Here is a 19,911-nt window from a genome sequence, read left to right as displayed (position 1 = left end):
ACGCTATAATGATAGTAGTATCATTTGGCAGTGTAGCGCAGATTATAGGCGTGGACCTAGGACTGATAGCACTTGCCTAGTATTTGAGGTACGAAAGTACTGTTCGAGATATCCTGACTGAGTATTCATGTATTATGTGACTGCATGATTTATATGTCATTTATTTATGCTGCATTCATTTGCATATTGAGCTATCTCGTTTGAGATGTCTATAGTATGGTTTTACCCTATCCTGTTAGTGGTTGGACTTCCATCAATTTGGGTTCGGCATATCCACTTGTATTTTGGTATGGGAGCCACCTCCTGAAGCGACGACACAGCATGCTACATACCAGGGCCCGGTCTTTCTTTGTTCTCTGATCCTTGACCTCGAGTTTATAGGGAGTTCACTTTGCATGCATGTATACTCATACTCTCGTGCTGAGCGTTTTATGCTCACGTCTCGTACTCTGTGTTTTTGGACACCCTATTCCATGGGGCAGGTTTGCGTTTGGACAAGGCGGGTGGATCCAAGAGGGGCTAGGCAGTGGTTGATCAGCTGGAGCTTCGTTTAGGCTTTTATTCTGTTGTTTTGGGTTTATAAAGCTATTCGATTTGGTTGTATATTATTTTGGATATTTACAGATTCCTTTTCTTGGGATTGTATAAATGTTATGGTTTCCGCAGTTGAATTCTGATTTCTGTTTAATTAAGTTAATTGCATGCCTAAGTTCTGTTTAGTCGGTGATCCGGGTAAGGGTCACTACATTTATGGTATCAGAGCATGCATAATATTCTTGGGATTTAGATTCTGCATAAGGTAACCGTGAAGTACTTTTGTAGATGGAGAACTACGATGACCAGAGTAGCCATGGTAGTGGAGGTGGACGCTGGGGAGATGACGATCGTGAGCGTCGTCGGGACCGTCATCATCGTCGTCGTGATGAGGAACGTTTTAGCGTTCACCGATTCTTACAGATGGCACCGAAGCCCTTGGTTGGAGGTGAGTCTCCGGAGGATGCGGAGAACTGGTTAGACCGCATGGAGACAACTTTTCAGACTTTCCACTGCACCGAGGAGCAGAAGATGGAGACCCTTGGCTATCTTCTGGATGGGCGAGCTCGTAGGTGGTGGAGGTTTACTTCTGCACCCTTTGTTATGGCGAGAGGAGTGGCCACCTGGGCCGAGTTCCGCACAGCTTTTCAGAAGCTGTATTTTCCTCCTGCACTCCGTCAGTCAAAGGCAGGCGAGCTACTGAGTCTGCGACAGGGAGCCATGTCTATTGACGAGTATCAGCATAAGTTCTTTGATCTGCTATCCTATTGCCCCGAGACTGCTGACAGCTCTGGGATGAAGTATAATCTGTTCCTTCAGGGCCTTAACCCTGAGATTCACGAGCGTGTGGCGGTTGGCAATGACATGTCCTACGAGGTTTTGGTGAGCCGTTTTCACCAGGCAGAGGACAGAATTCGGCAGAACAGGTATTTCTCTCAGTCGAGGCCTGCTAGTTCTTTGGGTCCCCATGCCCAATCATTCAAGAAGTCTGGATCTACTTCTTCCTCTGGTTCTGGAGGTGTTGTTTGCTTTGGGAAGAAGGACAAGTGCGACCATTGCGGGAAGAACCATCCGTCAGACAAGTGCCGTAGAGCTTCTGGAGCTTGTTTTCGATGTGGAGAGGTTGGTCATATCCGGAGGGATTGTCCACTATCTGGGGGAGGCGGTTCTGGTTCAAGATCAGGTTCTCAGGCCACCGTTAAGCAGAGGTCGCAGGGATAGTCTGCTGGGAGTTCTCATTTGAGGCCGCGGGCTTCTGGTCAGGTGTTTTCCTTGAGGCATGATCAGGCTATGGAGGAGAATGAGAAGGTCATCGCAGGTACATTTTTACTTTATGGTATACCTGCTATCGTACTTATTGACACTGGTGCATTTCATTCCTTCATTTCTGCACATTTTGTTAAGAGACATAAGTTACCATGCATTGCACTAGAGGTAGTAGTTTATGTTTCTACTCCAACGGGTCAATCTTCTTTGGCCAAGAGTCTAGTGATGGGTTTCCCTTTAGAGTTCTAAGGGAATATTCTGGTAGCGAATCTCATGGTCCTTGCAATGGACGATTTCGATTGTATTCTGGGGATAGACATGCTGACTACCTATCGAGCTTTAGTGGACTGCTATCAGAGATTAGTACGCTTTCATCTGGATGGGAGTGATAGCTGGTTTTTCTATGGTGAGGGAGCGCGACCCCCGATGCCTTTGGTATCAGCTTTGAGAGCCTGTCGAGCTCTAGAGTCTGACGGGGAAGGTTACCTTATCTATGTAGTTGATTTGTCCGCTGAGAGTATTGGGATAGAGAGCATTCCTATTGTAGATAAATTCCCAGATGTATTTCCAGATGAGATTCCGGGTTTTCCTCCTGCTAGGGAAGTCGAGTTTGGCATAGAGTTAATGCCGGGTACTTCGCCTATTTCTCGAGCACCATATTGTCTGGCTCCGTCAAAGATGCATGAGTTGAAGAATTAGTTACAGGATCTGTTGGACAAGGGATACATTCGTCCTAGTGTATCTCCTTGGGGAGCTCCTGTTCTCTTTGTGAAGAAGAAGGACGGGTCTATGCGGTTGTGCATTGACTATCGGCAGCTGAATCGAGTTACTGTGAAGAACAAGTATCCATTGCCTCGCATTGATGACTTGTTTGATCAGCTGCAGGGTACTTCGGTTTAATCCAAGATTGACTTGAGATCTGGGTATCATCAGTTGAGAGTCCGAGATCAGGACGTAGCCAAGACTGCATTCTGTACTCGCTATGGGCATTATGAGTTTCTAGTGATGCCATTTGGATTGAATAATGCACCGGCTATATTTATGGATCTGATGAACCGTGTCTTCAGGGAGTATTTAGACAAGTTTGTCGTGGTCTTCATTGACAACATCTTGGTGTATTCGCGTAATGCGGAAGAGCATGTTTCTCACTTGCGAGTGGTACTGCAAACTCTTTGGGACCAGCAGTTGTACGCCAAACTGAGCAAGTGTGAGTTCTGGATGGATCGAGTGGTCTTTCTTGGCCATATCATATCCAGGGAGGGGATTTCTGTTGATCCGAGCAAGATTGAGGATGTGCTGAATTCGTCGCGTCCAAACAGTTGCTGAGATCCGTAGTTTTCTGGGTCTAGCAGGATATTATCGATGCTTCATTCTGAACGTCTCTCAGATATCTTGACCGTTGACGCAGCTTACCCGCAAGGGTGTTGATTTCGAGTGGTCCTCAGAGTGTGAGGAGAATTTCTGTGAACTTCGACGGCAGTTGACTTCTGCACCGGTGTTGGCATTACCATCAGGATCTGGAGGGTATGTGGTTACACTGATGCTTCTCTTCAGGGGTTAGGTTGTGTCCTGACTCAGAATGGGCATGTGATTGCATACGTTTCTAGACAGCTGAAGCTTCACGAGGACAACTATCCAGTTCATGATTTGGAATTGGCAGCCATTGTGTTCGCTTTGAAGATCTGGCGTCATTATCTGTATGGCGAGAAATTTGAGATTTTCACCGACCACAAGAGTCTCAATTATTTGTTCACTCAGGCGGAATTGAACATGAGGCAGAGACGTTGGATGGATTTGCTTAAGGACTATGATTGCGTGATTAAGTACCATCCGGGAGCTGCTAATCTCACCGCTGATGTTTTGAGTCGCAAGGTGCGACTACCCGCACTGCAGACTTGTTCGATGTCTAGTGCGATCAGTGGCTGTTGTACTTCGGGGTATACCTTCAAGCATAAGAAAGGTATGCAGAGTATCCAGATTTTTGCGATATTATCTGAGCCAGCTTTGTATTCGCGGATTCGGGATGCTCAGATGCCTGACTCAAAAACCCAACGTTTGGCTCGTCTAGCTAACGAGGGTAGCTCGTCTGGATTTCATTATCAGTCAGATGGTTTTCTGTGTTTGTCTGGTAGACTTGTGATTCCTCAGGATGAAGAGTTGCAAGAGGAGATCTTGTCTCAGGCACATCGCACCAAGTTGAGTATTCATCCGGGAAGCAACAAGATGTACAAGGATCTACGTACTCGGTTTTGGTGGAAGGGGATGAAACGCAACGTGTACCAGTATGTTTCAAGATGTTTGGTGTGTCAACAAGTCAAGGTAGAACACCGACGACCTGGAGGTTTGCTTCACAGTCTGCCTATTCCTGAGTGGAAATGGGAGTTTATCACGATGGAGTTTGTGACCCATTTGCCGATGTTCTCGACGAATTGTGATGCTATCTGGGTTGTGGTGGACCGACTCACCAAGTTAGCGCATTTCATCGCCTATAGTCGAGAGTACTATGTGGATCGCATGGCACGTCTGTATGTTCAGGAGATCGTTCGACTTCATGGAGTGCCTGTGAGCATTGTCAGCGATCGAGACCCCAGGTTCACTTCTAGGTTCTGGGGGAGTGTTCAGCGTGCGATGGGTACTACTCTCAGTTTGAGTACTGCCTATCATCCGGAGACAGATGGTCAGTCAGAGCGCACTATCTGTACTTTGGAGGATATGCTTCGAGCGTGCGTTATGGATTTTGGTTCAGCCTGGCAGGATCATTTGCCATTGATCGAGTTCGCGTACAACAACAGCTATCATACTAGCATTGGGATGACACCTTTTGAGGCGTTGTACGGGCTACGTTGTCGTACTCCACTCTTCTGGGAAGAAGTGGGGAAGAGACAGGCTGAGGGACCAGAGTTTATCCAGCAGGCAGTAGATATTGTTGATCAGATCAAGAAACGGATTAAAACTGCACAGGATCGTCAGGCCAGCTATGCTAACACTAAGCGTAGGCCTTTGCAGTTTGATGTCGGGGAGAAAGTGTTTCTGAGGGTGTCACCTTTATGCAGGATTCTTAGATTTGGCCTTAAGGGAATGTTGTCTCCCAGATTTGTCGGTCCGTTTGAGATCTTGGAGAGCATTGGCGATTTGGCTTATCGTTTGGCTTTGCCACCGTATCTGTCTATTATTCACAACGTGTTCCACGTATCTCTGTTGCGACGGTATGTGGCAGATCCGTCTCATATTCTGCAGTGGTCTGAAGTTCAAGTGGATAAGGATTTGACCTATGTTGAAAGACCTATTCGTATCCTAGATCATAAGGATAAGGTCTTGCGGAACAAAGTCATTCCTCTGGTTTTAGTGCAATGGCAGCGTAGAGGCGCTGAGGAAGCTACTTGGGAGATCGAAAGCAGGATGCGTAAAGAACATCCTGAGTTGTTTTGTTTTCATTTTGAGTTGTAATCAGTTGTGAACTCTGTAATCGTTTAGTTGAATAAAGAATGTTTCTTCATGTTATTTCACATTCAATACTTAATATTTAATTTCGAGGACAAAATATCTTAAGTGGGGGAGAATGTAGTGGCCCGTAACCAAACAAAGAGATTAAGGAACTAATCGTATTTACTTAAGTCGGGTTCGGAGGCTCCGTTGGTGAGTGCGGACGGTCCGAAGTCAGGGTTCGAACGATCCGAAGAGTGTTTCGGACGCTCCGAACGTGCTGCCAACAGTTGTCATAGATGAATTCATTATGTTGATGTAATCAATGACGTAATATTGGGTTCGGACGATCTGAAGTCCAGTTCGGACGATCCGAACGTGTTCGGAGGCTCCGAAGTCAGTTCGGAGGGCCTGAACTCTGTCTATAAATAGGGGGTGCCGAGCTCACATTTGAGTGCACCAATTCCTCTCTTCTCTCTCGATTCCTTAGCCTTCTAACTCAGATCTAGGGAATTCTAGGCGTCCCGTTGGGAATCCGAAAGTGGCATAGAGATCCAGGCGTCATAGCGGAGCTGTGGCCTAGTTTTGAGGCAATCGACAGCAAAGGGCTAACGACGGACGAAGGTATAGCTTTTGTTTCCTAAAAATATTTAGGAGTATGCTTATCTTAGTTAAGGCTTTTAGAACGCTATAATGATAGTAGTATCATTTGGCAGTGTAGCGCGGATTATAGGCGTGGACCTAGGACTGATAGCACTTGCCTAGTATTTGAGGTACGAAAGTACTGTTCGAGATATCCTGACTGAGTATGCATGTATTATGTGACTGCATGATTTATATGTCATTGATTTATACTGCATTCATTTGCATATTGAGCTATCTCGTTCGAGATGTCTATAGTAGGGTTTTACCCTATCCTGTTAGTGGTTGGACTTCCATCGATTTGGGTCCGGCATATCCACTGGTATTTTGGTATGGGAGCCACCTCCTGAAGCGACGGCACATCGTGCTACATACCAGGGCCCGGTCTGTCTTTGTTCTCTGATCCTTGACCTCGAGTTTATAGGGAGTTCACTTTGCATGCATGTATACTCATACTCTCGTGCTGAGCGTTTTATGCTCACGTCTCGTACTCTGTGTTTTTGGACACTCTATTCCATGGGGCAGGTTTGCGTTTGGACGAGGCGGGTGGATCCAAGAGGGGCTAGGCAGTGGTTGATCAGTTGGAGCTTCGTTTAGGTTTTTATTCTGTTGTTTTGGGTTTATACAACTATTCTATTTGGTTGTATATTATTTTGGATATTTACAGATTCCTTTTCTTGGGATTGTATAAATGTTATGGTTTCCGCAGTTGAATTCTGATTTTTGTTTAATTAAGTTAATTGCATGCCTAAGTTCTGTTTAGTAGGTGATCCGAGTAAGGGTCATTACAGTGACGATTGATGCGAGAGCTGGAGAGGAAAAGGGGAAAATTGCATCGGCTACTTGGAGAAGGGGAAAGGAAATGGGGCCGATGAAATGGGCAAGTATAAACCTTAACGGGCCGTGAATTTGGGCTGGGAAAAATTCCTTTGGGTCGGGTCAACACATTAGTTTAAGCGGGTAGGAAACATAATACATAAAATATAACATGTAGTATTTTATAAGTGTTGGGCCCAAATATCGCAAATACTCAAGTTCAAAATCCAATAATTAAACACTAATTAGAATTAAAAATCAATACTTAAATATTTTGATGTCACAGCGATACACAAAATATTTAAACATTAAACAGAACGATTAAAAATAATTTTAAACAAACTATACTAACGTTTAAAAGAAATTTAAATGAATACACAAACGGAATAAAAATATTTAAAACGACTAGGACGATTAAAAGCATTTAAATAAATAAGTTGAGCAATTAAAATTATTTAAATAAGCAAAACCTTAAACCTTTAAAATCTTTAAAACAAATAAATTTCACAATAAAATCATTTGAATAAATAAATACTATTTTATTAACACGTAATTCACATAAAAAATTTAAATCAATTAAACTTAAAAATAATAATCATAATATTTATTAAATTTAATTCATGTGATTAGTAGATTGGATTTTAGGTACTACAACATCAATTCTCAATTGTTTGAATTTAAATACTTTGATGGGAGAATTTTGAATGTGTCATCTATGGAGTGTGTTGTGATTTTTGATTTCAAGGTGTTTGAATCATGGTATGTTATGAGATTGAGTGATTTGGTTCATGTTGATATGAGTCAATTGTGCATGAATAGTATGGGTGACAAGTCTTATTTGCTTAAGTGGCTAGTAATGACTTTTGGGCTAGCTAATGTGCGTAATACTTTCATGGGATTGATGGGTTGTTCTTAACTATGAACATTGTGTTTGTGTTAACTAGGTCTAAGAAGGGGAGGAATTTAGTGTTTATCTTGCTAAATGGAATATTAATCATATTTTTGCATGCTAATGATGTTGATGTGTTTAATTTGTGCATGAGAAATTTCTTAAGTCTTGATATGATTTTGACTGAGCAAAGTACATTATTGCTTGTGGGAAATAATTTTCAAGTTTTTAATTCTTGCATGGTTTTTGTTGACAAGGGGCAAGATTTGAGGACAAATATATTTTGAAGAAAGGGAGTCTAATATGAATCTAGGTGGTGCTCATTGTTTCAAGATTTGCTCCATGATTTACAATCGAGAGTTGATGTAGTAACCCAGATTCTATTTTAAGATAATAATATGTTAAACATGATTAAGAGTTAGTAATTAACTGATTCCGGAGTTTAATTTGGGCTTTTGATTTTGGGCCAGATCGGAAGCTCCGAACTCAGATCGGAAGCTCCGATCCCAGCCACTTCGGAAGCTCAGCGGAAGCACCGAGATCGGAAGCTCCGATCCTGGAACGGACGTTCCGATCTCCAGCTGCCAGCAATGCTCGATAACTCAGCCACGAGTTTTGACAAGTGTTGAACGTAGAACAGATCGGAAGCTCCGATTGCCCGATCGGAAGTTTCGATCCCGACGTGTCACACATGCATGCAGTGAGCTGGATCGGAAGCTCCGATCCTGAAATCGGAAGTTCCGATCCTGGCCGGGAATTTTGCCTATAAATAGGGCTTCCCAGATTCATTTCTAAATACGAATTCCCGAGTTTCTTTCTTCAATTATATAGTGTGAGATTTACACTTGAGGGCCCTATCAGTTATAATAGAGGTTCTGGAATAACCAAGGTGTGGTTATAGTCATCCGGGACTAGCGACTCCAAAGGGCTATCTACGGACGAAGGTATGGTCCGAGAATCTATTTAAGTTTTGGGAGTACTTATTAGCTTAGTTAAGGTTTATAGAATTTATGTAGTGATACGGTGAACTTTTGAATATAGGCTTGAAACCTAGGATCCTACTTTACTTGAACTAGCCTAGAGGTACGTACACATTGACTGAGATTGTCAGCGAGTATACATGTTTATATGTTGCATTTATTTGGCATTATTATATGGCATGAGATATGATTTACCGTTTTCTTTATTCATATGTCATGTGCATATACACGTTGAGCCTATACCTTGTTATACCTGACTATAGAGCCGCTCAGCTCTATACTCGATAGTCTATCACTGAGGGTACCACGACGGCGGGGGCATTTATGTCTGTCTACTCTGGTGTACTAGACGAGTGTGGTTGCACCCAGAGGTTGATCCGTGCGGTGGCAGCACTCATGTGGCGCCGGTACTGAGCATGACTTTTCGGATGACCCTTTACCAGTCATCATGTTGCATGCATTATATACATATGTTTACTCATGTCTATGTACTGGGCGTTAGCGCTCACGTCCTAGTTGTTATCTTGGACACCCTATTCCATGGGGCAGGTCGCAGGATGGACGGAGCTGGTGGTTCAAGGCAGGATTAGGGAGCAGGCTTTGAGGAGTTAATTATACAGCAGGATTCGATATAGCTGTATAATATTTACTTTTAAGTTTTCGATATGGTTGTATCACTACAGATTTAAGCCTGGATTATGTTACTAAGCTGATATGTAAATTATGGTTATGTTTCCGCACATTTTTACTCTGTTCCGTATATTGTTGTATTAAGTTTAATGCATGCTATTAGTTTCCAGTTAGTAGGTGATTCCATGCAGGGTCACTAAATTTTTGGTATTAGTGCATGCTTAGATATTGGGATTAGTACTTGAGATTTAGAATTAGTTTTGAGTAATTCTTGCGCATTTGGGATTTTAATATGCAATTCTTTTCAGGATATGGCTGATGAGAGCCACGGTGGTGTTGGCCAGGGAGGTCATCATCATCGTCATCACTGCCATCATGATGATCAACATCGTCATCATGAGGGTAGACGCCGCTACTCTATCAATAAGTTCATGCACGTAGGACCAAAACCCTTTGTGGGAGGCGAGAATCCTGAACAGGCGAGGAGTTGGATGTCTAAACTCGAGAGTACTTTTCGTGCTTTCGATTGTACTGAGGATCAGAAGCTGGAAGTTCTAGAATTCGTTCTAGAGGATCGAGCACATTTTTGGTGGGATGCCAAGGCTGCTCAGGCACGTACTGAGAGAGGACAGGTGACTTGGGGGGATTTCTGTCGGGAGTTCCAAAAATTGTATTTTCCTCCGGCTGTTCGCCAAGCACGATCTATGGAGTTGCTTACTTTGAGGCAAGGATCAATGACTATTGATCAATATCAGCAACGATTTCTTGATCTGCTACCTTTTAGTCCTCATATCAGTAACAGTGATGCATCAAAATATGATATCTTTCTGCAAGGTTTGAATCAGGATATCTACTCTCAGGTTGTTGTCTGTGATGACCCGGTATCTTTTGAGACTTTGGTGAACCGTTGCCGTCTTGTGGAGACTAGCAACAGGCGGGCACAGTTGATGATGCCAGGACAGCCTAGTGGATCTTTTGAGCCTCGAGCTCAATCTGTTGTGCAATCTGTACCTACGTCTTCTTCTACTCCTAGTACTTCGTCTGGTTCTCGTGGTTCACGAGGTACATTTCGTTTTGGAAAGAAGAAGAAGAAGAAGAAGAAGAAGAAGAAGAAGAATGAGGAGGAGTTTTGTAGCCACTGTGGGGGGAAACATCCTACAGCTTCATGTCGGAGGGCTACTGGGGCTTGTTATATTTGTGGGCAGCAGGGACATCTGCGGAGAGATTGTCCTCAGCACATGGGTTCTGCTAGTGGATCGGGATCACAGGTTGGATCTCAGGCTTCTATTGTTCCACGTCAGCAGCCAGCACCATAGAGTTCTTCTGGTTATCATCCCCAGACTCAAGGGTAGGTGTTTGCTCTGTCTCAGGAGCAGGCTACTGAGGGAAGCGATCGCATGTTGGCAGGTACCTTTCTGTTATGTGGTATTCCTGCACTTGTATTAATTGATACTGGAGCATCGCATTCCTTTATTTCTAGTAGCTTTGTTAAGAGACATAGATTACCTTATGTATCATTAGATATGGATTTAGTTGTATCCACTCCGTTGGAGCAAGAGATAGTAACTAAGCGTCTAGTGATGGGTTGCCTTCTGGAGTTTGAGGATAATGTGTTAGCGGCTAATTTGATGATATAAGCGATGGAATATTTTGACTGTATTTTGGGAATAGATATGCTGACTTTGTATCACGCTACTGTGGATTGTTATCAGCGCCTGGTATAGTTTCATCCTGTTGAGGGTGATAGCTGGTACTTTTATGGTGAGGGTGCGCGACCTCCGATGCCACTTGTTTCGGCTCTGAAGGCATGTCATGTCTTGGAGTCAGGTGGGGAGGGCTACCTCATCTATGCAGTTGATATGTCCGCGAGTAGTCCGGGTATTGATCAGCTACCGGTTGTCAGCGAGTTTCCTGACGTATTCCCTGATGAGATTCCTGGTTTTCCTCCGGTTCGAGAGGTTGAATTTGGTATTGATCTAGTACCAGGAACTACACCTATATCCCGAGCACCTTATCGTCTGGCACCGTTAGAGATGAGGGAATTGAAACAGCAGTTACAGGATCTGCTTGATAAGGGATATATTCGTCCGAGTGTTTCTCCGTGGGGAGCACCTGTGTTATTCGTCAAGAAGAAAGATGGATCGATGCGATTATGTATTGATTACAGGCAGTTGAATCGTGTCACCATCAAGAATAAGTATCCTTTGCCGCGGATTGATGATCTGTTCGATCAATTACAGGGTACTTCTGTTTACTCGAAGATAGATCTGAGATCTGGATACCATCAGATGCGGGTACGAGACTCAGATATATCTACGACTGCTTTCAGGACCAGATATGGGCATTATGAATTTTTGGTGATGCCATTTGGTTTAACGAATGCACCGGCAGTCTTCATGAATCTGATGAATCAGATATTTCGAGGGTATCTGTATAGATTTGTTATCGTCTTCATTGATGATATTCTTGTCTATTCTCATGACAAGGATGAGCATGCACAACATTTAAGGATTGTTTTACAGACGTTACGAGATAAGCAGTTGTATGCGAAATTGAGCAAGTGTGAATTTTGGCTTGATCGGGTAGTGTTTCTCGGTCATGTGATTTCTAGTGAAGGAATATCTGTTGATCCTAGTAAGATAGAGGCAGTGCTGAACTGGTCTCGTCCGACGACGGTTGCTGAGATTCGTAGTTTCTTGGGTCTAGCTGGATATTACCGTCAGTTCATCGAGAATTTTTCACAGTTGGCCAGGCCTTTGACTCAGCTTACTCGGAAAGATGTTTCCTTCATATGGTCTTCGGATTGTGAGGAGTCATTTCACGAGCTGCGTAGACGTCTTACTACTGCACCTGTGCTAGCTCTACCTTCTGGATCAGGAGGTTATGTTGTCTATACTGATGCCTCTGGTCAGGGGTTAGGATGTGTTCTGACACAGCATGGACATGTTATTGCCTATGCTTCTCGACAGTTGAAGACGCATGAGAGTAATTATCCAGTACATGATCTCAAATTAGCCGCCATTGTATTTGCGCTCAAGATTTGGAGGCATTATCTTTATGGCGAGAAATTTGAGATATTTACGGATCATAAGAGTTTTAAGTATTTATTCACTCAGGCGGAGTTGAATATGCGACAGAGACGCTGGATGGATCTTCTGAAGGATTATGATTGTGAAATCAAATATCATCCAGGTTCTGTTAATCTTACTGCTGATGCCTTGAGTCGGCAGGTGAGACTTTCTGCACTTCAGACTAGTGAAGTATCTCATATGATTCAAGAGTGTTGTTCATTGAGTTTTACGCTCAAGCACAAGAAAGAAAGAAACTCGGGAATTCGTATTTAGAAATGAATCTAGGAAGCCCTATTTATAGGCAAAATTCCCGGCCAGGATCGGAACTTCCGATTTCAGGATCGGAGCTTCCGATCCAGCTCACTGCATGCATGTGTGACACGTCGGGATCGGAACTTCCGATCGGGCGATCGGAGCTTCCGATCTGCTCTACGTTCAACACTTGTCAAAACTCGCGGCTCAGTCATCGAGCATTGCTGGCAGCTGGAGATCGGAACGTCCGTTCCAGGATCGGAGCTTCCGATCTCGGTGCTTCCGCTGAGCTTCCGAAGTGGCTGGGATCGGAGCTTCCGATCTGAGTTCGGAGCTTCCGATCCGGCCCAAAATCAAAAGCCCAAATTAAACTCCGGAATTAGTTAATTACTAACCCTTAATCATGTTTAACATATTATTATCTTAAAATGGAATCTGGGTTACTACATTCTCCCCACCTTTAGATATTTCGTTCGCGAAATAACATCTAAAGACAAATCAAGATAACAATATGAAACATCAAACCATGTTTTATTACAACAACTGTAATTACATCTTACATGGTAAATTAAAAATACAAAGCAAACAACTCAGGATATTCCTCTTGCATACGACTTTCAATTTCCCAAGTTGCTTCTTCAACGCCTCGGCGCTGCCACTGTACCATCACAAGTGGTATAGTCTTGTTCCGAAGAACTTTCTCCTTCCTGTCTAGGATACAGATTGGTCATTCAACAAAAGACAGATCTGGCTCTAGCTGAATATCAGTAGACTGAATCACATGAGATTCATCAGCTATATACTGTCGAAGTAATGACACATGAAAAACATTATGTATAATGGAAAGATTTGGCGGTAAAGCCAAACGATATGCAACATCTCCGATCTTCTCCTCGTTTCATTGGGCCTTTCCAGATACTGGAGAAGATCGGAGATGTTGCATATCGTTTGGCTTTACCGCCAAATCTTTCCAGTATACATAATGTTTTTCATGTGTCATTACTTTGACAGTATATAGCTGATGAATCTCATGTGATTCAGTCTACTGATATTCAGCTAGAGCCAAATCTGTCTTTTGTTGAACGACCAATCTGTATCCTAGACAGGAAGGAGAAAGTTCTTCGGAACAAGACTATACCACTTGTGATGGTACAGTGGCAGCGCCGAGGCGTTGAAGAAACAACTTGGGAAACTGAAAGTCGTATGAAAGCGAAATATCCTTAGTTGTTTGCTTTGTACTTTTAATTTACTATGTAAGATGTAATTACAGTTGTTGTAATAAAACATGGTTTGATGTTTCATATTGTTATCTTGATTTGTCTTTAGATGTTATTTCGCGGACGAAATATCTAAAGGTGGAGAGAATGTAGTAACCCAGATTCCATTTTAAGATAATAATATGTTAAACATGATTAAGGGTTAGTAATTAACTGATTCCGGAGTTTAATTTGGGCTTTTGATTTTGGGCCGGATCGGAAGCTCCGAACTCAGATCGGAAGCTCCGATCCCAGCCACTTCGGAAGCTCAGCGGAAGCACCGAGATCGGAAGCTCCGATCCTGGAACGGACGTTCCGATCTCCAGCTGCCAGCAATGCTCGATGACTCAGCCGCGAGTTTTGACAAGTGTTGAACGTAGAGCAGATCGGAAGCTCCGATCGCCCGATCGGAAGTTCCGATCCCGACATGTCACACATGCATGCAGTGAACTGGATCGGAAGCTCCGATCCTGAAATCGGAAGTTCCGATCCTGGCCGGGAATTTTGCCTATAAATAGGGCTTCCCAGATTCATTTCTAAATACGAATTCCCGAGTTTGTTTCTTCAATTATATAGTATGAGATTTACACTTGAGGGCCCTATCGGTTATAATAGAGGTTCTGGAATAACCAAGGTGTGGTTATAGTCATCCGAGACTAGCGACTCCAAAGAGCTATCTATGGACGAAGGTATGGTCCGGGAATCTATTTAAGTTTTGGGAATACTTATTAGCTTAGTTAAGGTTTATAGAATTTATGTAGTGATACGGTGAACTTTTGAATATAGGCTTGAAACCTAGGATCCTACTTTACTTGAACTAGCCTAGAGGTACGTACACATTGACTGAGATTGCCAGCGAGTATACATGTTTATATGTTGCATTTATTTGGCATTATTATATGGCATGAGATATGATTTACCGTTTTCTTTATTCATATGTCATGTGCATATACACGTTGAGCCTATACCTTGTTATACCTGACTATAGAGTCGCTCAGCTCTATACTCGATAGTCTATCACTGAGGGTACCGCGACGGCGGGGGCATTTATGTCTGTCTACTCTGGTGTACTAGACGAGTGTGGTTGCACCCAGAGGTTGATCCGTGCGGTGGCAGCACTCATGTGGCGCCGGGACTGAGCATGACTTTTTGGATGACCCTTTACCAGTCATCATGTTGCATGCATTATATACATATGTTTACTCATGTCTATGTACTGGGCGTTAGCGCTCACGTCCTAGTTGTTATCTTGGACACCCTATTTCATGGGGCAGGTCGCAGAATGGATGGAGCTGGTGGTTCAAGGCAGGATTAGGGAGCAGGCCTTGAGGAGTTAATTATACAGCAGGATTCGATATAGCTGTATAATATTTACTTTTAAGTTTTCGATATAGTTGTATCACTACAGATTTAAGCCTGGATTATGTTACTAAGCTGATATGTAAATTATGGTTATGTTTTCGCACGTTTTTACTCTGTTCCGTATATTGCTGTATTAAGTTTAATGCATGCTATTAGTTGCCAGTTAGTAGGTGATTTCATGCAGGGTCACTACAATTGAAGGGTTTGGAATACGTGGAAACCAATTCGAAATGCTTGAATATCATTTTGGAGGTTATTATAATTTTATTGAGGTCAAAAGAGGTCAAGAAAGTGAAGAAAATGGAGGCCTAGTTTGAAGCTACTGCGCCCGCGCTCATCCAGATGCGCGTCCGCGCTGCCGAGTGGAGTTTTGATGGGAGATATTGCGAACGTAAAGGGAGTCCGCGCATGAAAGTCGCGCGCCCGCGCTGCACCTGCGCAAGCCAAGCGCGCCCGCGATTCCTGATGCGCGCCCGCGCTACTGACTTTTACACACACCGAGCATGGTTTTGTGTGTGTGTTCGGGAATTTCAATGTTTTGGCATTATTTTCAAATTTTGAGTATTTTAATATTATTAAAAAACTTCTATATTTTATCTTTGATATCTTTTGCATTATTTTTGCATTATCTTTAGGATTTTGGATTTATAATCCAACTAAGAAATCTTTAGTCTAATTTTATTAGGATTCCTTGTTTATTTCTTTTATATATTGTAAACTTCTCATTCATGAGAGAAAAATTATGATTGATTGAATTATTGATTTTTGTTAATTCGAAAATTCTCTCTAGTATTTTGCCAAAGCTTTGCTTGGTTTTTATCAAATCAAACTTATCAAAGTTTCATAAACTTTGTGGAGTTTGTCAATTGATTATCTTCGTGAATTGTCAGAAACAAGTTTTTTGAAGGTTCAGTTGTGATTGATTGTTTATCCCGTGATTATCTGTTGCTAATTTCGTTGTAAACTAGAGGTGGATATCCGAAACTTACTTGTTTAAAAGATTGGGACAACATTAAAGGATATCTTTGCTATTGAATTGAGGGTACGATTCGTTTATAATCGTGTTTGCTTTTCATGTTTTCTTTTCATGCAACCAAAAAAGATTGAAGACCAAAATTGTTGAAAAAAAAGGAAGCAAAATAACTTGTGATCAATTTTCTTGTGTCTTGTTCATCCTTGGGTGCCAAGTTCTATTTCAATCTTCATAAGTCAAGTATTTGTTTTTGCGCAGTCTACGTGATTCGATTGGCAAGTGTTAACAAGTTTTGAACTTGTGGGTTTGATATATAAAATCACAAAGCATAAGCTATTCCATATTTTTGAGTGAAAAAAAGGAGTGTTTGAGTGATTTCTTTGGAGTGACTTGTGAGAATTTGGGGTGAGGATATTTTATTACTAATTTTTTCTTGCATGTGCAATGTTTCAAAGGAGATTCTATGGGTATGATAGTAGTAGGGGAGAGAGAAGAGTTGATGGGTATGGAGATGAAAGGAGCTATAATGAAGGAGATAAGAGAGATTTTTATTATTATTTGGATTGGTTTAAGAAAAATTGGATTCCTCCGTTCGATGGATATTCGAATTCGGAGTCTATGTTTGAAGGTTGTGATTTTTTTAAAGCTAAGAAGGTTAAACTTGTATCAAAAGAGTTTACCGACTATGCTTGCACTTGGTGGGATAAAGTGGTGATGAATAGAAAAAGGCATGGAATGAGTATTATTTCTACATGGGATGAGATGAAGAGAGCTATGTGGAAACGTTTTGCTCATAATCACTGTTAAGCTTCCAAACGTGAACATCAAGGTACATCTAAACTTTCAAATTCTAGTACCTTTGATATTGCATTCTTATGGTGTCATAGAAAAGATAAGCATTATATGAGTCAATGTTTTAATGAGGTTATGATGAAAGTGGCAAATTCTCATGTAGATATTGAATCTAATGTTGTCGTAGAGGTTGAATCAAAAGTTGAAGTTGAGTGAATAATTGAGGATGAAACTTCATTGATTGATGATGAGAGTGTTGAAATTTGTGCGGTGGAATTTGAATGGCTTGATGAAAAATCTTTTATTGTGCATGATGTGTTTGATAGTGGTGTTGATGTTACTAGTGAAGCTAGTAATGCGTTATTGAAAAATTCATGTATTATCTCTTTGCAATTGAATCCAAAATAATTTCTTGAGGATCAATTGGAAATTCAAAATTTGAGTGATATGGCTGAAAAAAAAGAGTGATGAAAAAAGTGAGATAGCCATGAAAAAAGAAAAAGAAAATTTAGAGGCTGAAAGAAAGAGAGTGCAAAAGAGTGAGATGAAATTTGAGAGAAAAAAAAAAGAGAGGAAAGAAAAGAGAGGAAAGAGAGCAAGAAAAAAAGAAAATATTATGGTCCAAAATTGTGAGGTTGAAAATTTTGTGCAAATGAATAAAATCCCTAAAATACTTTTGTACAAAGAGATTTTATCTCATTGTCATGATATAGTCGGTTCAATCCCGAGCATTGTTTGTTCTTCTTTGCAGGATTTTGGGGATGTGTTGATGAAGAAGCAAAGAAGATACAATACTAAAAGGTTTAACATGTTGGATCCATGTGAAGTTGAGGTTGGAGGTTTGAAGGTTGTTCCTATTGTGAGGTATGATGAAGCTTCAAATCAAAGGTACAAATTCAATACCAACATTCAAAGGTATGACCTCAATTCTCAATTGTTTGGATTTAAATACTTTGATGGGAGAATTGTAAATGTGTCATCTATGGAGTGTGTTGTGATTTTTGATTTCAAGGTGTTTGAATCATGATATGTTATGAGATTGAGTGATTTGGTTCATGTTGATATGAGTCAATTGTGCATGAATAGTATGGGTGGCAAGTCTTATTTGTTTGATTGGCTAGTAATGACTTTTGGGCTAGCTAATGTGCGTAATTCATTGGATTTATGGGTTGTTCTTAACTATGAACATTGTGTTGGTATTAACTAGGTCTAAGAAGGGGAGAATTTAGTGTTTGTCTTGCTAAATGAAATATTAATCATGTTTTTGCATGCTAATGATGTTGATGTGTTTAATTTGTGCATGAAAAATTTCGTAAGTCTTTATATGGTTTTGATTGAGCAAAGTACATTATTGCTTGTGGGAAATAATTTTCAAGTTTTTATTCTTGCATGGTTTTTGTTGACAAGGGACAAGATTTGAGGACAAATATTTTTGAAGAAGGGGAGTCTGATATGAATCTAGGTGGTGCTCGAAAATTCATATTGTTCCAAGATTTGCTACATGATTTACAATCGAGAGTTGAAGGGTTTGGAATACATGGAAACCAATTCGGAATGCTTGAATATCATTTTGGAGGTAATTATAATTTTATTGAGGTCAAAAGAGGTCAAGAAAGTGAAGAAAATGGAGGCCTAGTTCGAAGCTACTGCGCGCCCGCGCTCATCCAGACGCGCTCCCGCGCTGCCGAGTGGAGTTTTGATGGGAGATATTGCGAACATGAAGGGCGCCCGCACTGTGCCTGCACAAGCCAAGCATGCCCGCGCTATTCCTGATGCGCGCCCGCGCCACTGCCTTTTACACACACCGAGCATGTTTGTGTGTGTGTTCGGGAATTTCAATGTTTTGGCATTATTTTCCTATTTTGAGAATTTTAATATTATTAAGAAACTTCTAGATGATATCTTTGATATCTTTTGCATTATTTTTGTATTATCTTTAGGATTTTGAAATTATAATCCAACTAAAAAATCTTTAGTCTAATTCTATTAGGATTCCTAGTTTATTTCTTTTATATATTGTAAAATTCTCATTCATGAGAGAAAAATTATGATTTATTTAATTATTGATTTTTATCAATTCTCAAAATTCTCTCTAGAATTTTTCCGAAGATTTGCTTGGTTTTTATCAAATCAAACTTAACAAAGTTTCATAAACTTTGTGGAGTTTTTCAATTGATTATCTTCGTGGATTATCAGAAACATATTTTTTGAAGGTTCCGTCATGATTGATTGTTTATCCCGTGATTATCTATTGCTAGTTTCGCTGCAAACTAGAGGTGAATATTCGAAACTTACTTGTTCAAAATATTGGAACAACATTAAAGAATCTTTTTGATTTTGAATTAAGGGTACGATTCGTTTATAATCGTGTTTGCTTTTCATGCAACCAAGATTCGCATCACAACTTCTTGGGTTGTTACCTGCATCACAAAAACAAAAAAGAGTGGCGTCGGAAGTTTTCCGACGAAGACACTCCGACGCTCAAGTCATTATTTTCCGAATACAAGTTCTAGAGAAAGCATGTAACTATAGAGAACGTATCTTAAAAATGAGAGGACTTGAGCTATTTATAGATAGTCGGAGAGTTTCATGGGCTTGAGCCTCTTATGAGATTTTAAGAATTTATGGGTCTTGATAAAATGTCGAAATAAATAACTAAATAATATGATACCCAAATGGATTGAGTCACTGGGCTTGGGCACGAAAAAAAGTCAAATTAGGTCATAACCAAGCCCCTCACTCTCGGGCATGTCGCGTTAGCGAGATGACCAAGAGTAGGAGTTTTTGGAATAATATGTTAGTATACTTGTGGCAGGAGTCTGATAATCTGATTCCAGGAGATAATAAAATTAGGTCGTAACCTATCATAGGCCTCCAACTCTCAGGCGTGTCGTGCATTTTGGGATGACCGAGAGTATGAATTTTTGAAATAATTTTTTGGAATAATTGCAGTAGGATTGTGGTGCACTTGTTTTGCAGATAGTTTGAATAAAAGTCCCCCTAGAATTATAATTGTAGAATCTTA

The sequence above is a fragment of the Henckelia pumila genome, chromosome 4 (genome assembly GCF_033568475.1).
Source record: "Henckelia pumila isolate YLH828 chromosome 4, ASM3356847v2, whole genome shotgun sequence".
NCBI classification, from domain to species: domain Eukaryota; kingdom Viridiplantae; phylum Streptophyta; class Magnoliopsida; order Lamiales; family Gesneriaceae; genus Henckelia; species Henckelia pumila.
The sequence above is the reverse complement of the archived record's forward strand: the minus strand, read 5'-3'. Positions refer to the sequence as shown.